Genomic DNA, 3,226 nt, shown 5'->3' with positions numbered 1-3,226 from the left:
TCAATAGAGATCGTCGATCCTAGATGGATGCTGGGATGGCAGAGGGCACCCTGAGGGCTCAAGCTGGGTGATGTTACTGTGGTAGCCTTCTTTTGCCCAGTCCACCAGCTCACTTCTCTGGAATCACAGCTGGCTTTCCTTCGGGGTCCCCTACATGAGGTACTGGCATAAATGACATTCCCACAGCTTCATGGACCAGTCCGGGCTGTTTTGGGGAGCCTCACTCTCCCATCAGTCGTCCTGTGCCCACCCCTCAGGTTGTGCCCTGATGTGAATGTTGAAATCTGTGAAGGTGTCGGGAACAGCCTTAGCTAAGTTGGTGTAGACTTCCTTGGGGCCTTCCCAGACCATGGCCACCAGGGGGGCAGTAGCTGATGAGGGCTGGGTAGAAGGTCTTCCTCTGTAGGTCATGGTAGAGCTCAACAAGGATGCTTTCTGGCACCTGTGGCATCTCCATCCCCCTCCAGCTTGTAGCCCCTCTTCTCCAAGCACTGGATTACAAGCCTGCCCCAGTGAGTCACTGCTGCAACCCTCCTCACCAGAGTCTGCTTCAGGTCCAGGAGGGCCCTCCTGAGCTGAGGTGCACAAGCAGCCTCTACCAGGGGCAGCGGGCTGCTGAGAAGGCTCCATGGCACCGTGCACCAGAAGAGAGGCCACTCATGACACCCCACCTTGTTGAGCCAGCCTGAACCAGCTTCCTGAGGCCCCCTCCATCCATTTACTTTTAATCTATTACTTTATAGTTAAAATGGGTTTCTTGCTGAGCTGGGCCTGGTGTTTGTTTGTTTTTAATCCATGCTAACAGTGTCTGTCTTTTAACTGGTAAATTTAGACCATTCACATTTAAAATGATTATTCATACAGTTGGATAAATTAACTGCCCTGTTTTTACCATTTCCTACACATCGCTCTTTCTTTGTTACTTTGTTATCTTCATATTGTTTTCTACCTTCTCTGATGGTAATTCAGCTTTTTTTTTTTTTTTTTTAAAAGGAATCTCTACACCTATCTTGAGGCTGGAACTCACCACCCAGAGATCAAGTTGTGTGCTTTTCCAACTGAGCCAGCCAGGCACTCCTAATTCAGCTTTTTATGTGATTTGATTTTCTCCCCTTCCTTAGCATACCGATCACACATTTTTAAAAATTTTTAATGGTTGCCCTAGAGTCTGGCAATGTACATTTAATAATCGAAGCCCATTTCTGAATGACACTAGATCACCTCACAAGTACTGCAAGGTACTCTCTAACAGGGCATTTCCAATCTTTTCTCTCATTCCTTAGAACATTGCTGTCATTCATTTCACTTATCCATAGGCTTTAATCATCCAGTGCATTATTGGTACTATTATTTTGAGCAAGTTACTTTTTAGATCAATTATCAAAATAAAGTCTTTTCTTTTACTTTAATTGATTCCTATTCTAATGTCCTTTCTTTCTTCATGTAGACTGAATTTTCTTACCTGTATCATTTTCCATCTCTCTGAAGAATTTTTTTTAAACATTTTCTGAAAGGCAAGGCTACTGTCAACAAATTCCCTCAATTTTTGTTTGAGAATGTCTTTATTTTTCCTTAATTTTTGAAGGACAATTTCACTGGATATAGAAATCTAGGCTGATAGGTTTTTTTTCCCCAATACTTCAAATATTTCATTTACTGTCCTCCTGTTTGCATGGTTTCTGAAAAGAAGTCTGATATAATTCTTACACTTTTTCTTCTATAGGTAAAGATTTTTTTCTCTCTGATTTCAAAACTTTTTTAAATATTTATTTTGAGAGAGAGAGAGAGAGAGAGAGAGAGAGTGCAAGCAGGGTAGGGGATGAGAGAGAGGGAGAGAAAGAATCCCAAGCAGGCTCCATGCCACCAGCACAGAGCCTGATGTGGGGACCAATCCTATGAACTGCAAGATCATGACCTGAGCCAATATCAAGAGTTAGATGTTTAAATGACTGAGCCACCCAGGCACCCCCTTTTTTTAAATATTTGTTTATTTATCTATTAGAACTTTTTATTTGTTTATTTTTGTTTTTGTGTTCTGCAGCTTGAATATAAGATACCTAGGTGTAGGGTTTGTGTGTGTGTGTGTGTGTGTGTGTTTATTATTTATCCTGCTTGGTGCTCTCTGATCTCTGATCAGAGGTTTGGTGCTTGTTACTAATTTTGGAAAATTCTCCGTCACTATTGCTTCAGATATTTTTCCTGTTCCTTTTTTTCCTCTTCTTTCTGGTGTTCCTATTATAGGTGTCTTACGACCTTTGTAATTGTCCCCAAATTCTTGGATATCTGTTCCTTTTTTAAAAGACTACTTTCTGTCTGCTTTTCAGTTTGGGAAGTTTCTGTTAACACGACTTCAAATCTTACACCACTGATCACTGATTATTTCCTCAGCTGTTTTCAGTCTACTGATGAACCATCAAAGCATTCTTCATTTCTGTTACCTTTTTCTAATTTCTAGCATTTAGTTTTGATTCTTTCTTAGTTTCCATCTCTCTGCTTACATTACCCATCTGTTCTCCTATGCTGTTAATTCTTCCATTAGAGTCCTTAGTATATTAACCAGAGTTATATTAAATTCCTGGCCTGATGATTTTAAAATCTGTCCTTTCTGAGTCTCGTTCTGATGCTTGTTTTGTGTCTTGAGACTGTGTTTTTGTTTTTTGTTTTCCTTTATTAACTTGTATCTTGTAACTTTTTATTGAAAGCTGGATATGATGTATTGGTTAAAAAGCCGAGGCAAACAGACCTTTCGTGTCAAGTATTATATTTATCTGGCTAGAAGCTAGGCTGTTTTTATTGTTTGCTCTTTCTGCAGGTGTCAGAGGTTAAAATTTTGTCTGGTGTCCTTGTTTTGGTGTCCTGTGTTGCCTTTGGGTTTCTCTAAAGGTTCCTTTTTAAATAGAATCCGAGCATTGCAGGGGTGCCTGTGTGGCTCAGTCAGTTAAGTGTCTGACTCTTGATTTTGGCTCACATCATGATCTCATGGTTCATAGGTTTGAACCTTGCATCAGGCTCTGTGCTGACAGTGTGGAGCCTACTTGGGATTCTCTCTGTACCTCTCTCTCTGCCTCTCCCCTGTTCTCTCTCTCTTTCAAAATAAAGAAATAAACTTAATAAAAAATTTAAAAAGAGAATCTGAGCATTGCAGTTCTTTCTGCTATACTTCCCTGTTATTATAAAGGAGTCCTGTTGCTGTGACGGTAAGGTGTGAAGGGGGAGTGTTCTATGA

General features: G+C 40.7%; 1 pseudogene; it reads right to left on the bottom strand.

Moving 5' to 3' along the window:
• Nucleotides 1–457, bottom strand: LOC109257886 (nucleoside diphosphate kinase, mitochondrial-like; annotated as a pseudogene).
• Between the last annotated feature and the right edge of the window lie 2,769 nt (nucleotides 458–3,226).

Source organism: Panthera pardus, unplaced genomic scaffold, assembly GCF_024362965.1.
Source record: "Panthera pardus isolate Hobbes unplaced genomic scaffold, ASM2436296v1 HiC_scaffold_16, whole genome shotgun sequence".
In the NCBI taxonomy this organism is placed as follows: Eukaryota; Metazoa; Chordata; class Mammalia; order Carnivora; family Felidae; genus Panthera; species Panthera pardus.
This window is presented reverse-complemented; position numbering and strand designations above follow the sequence as displayed.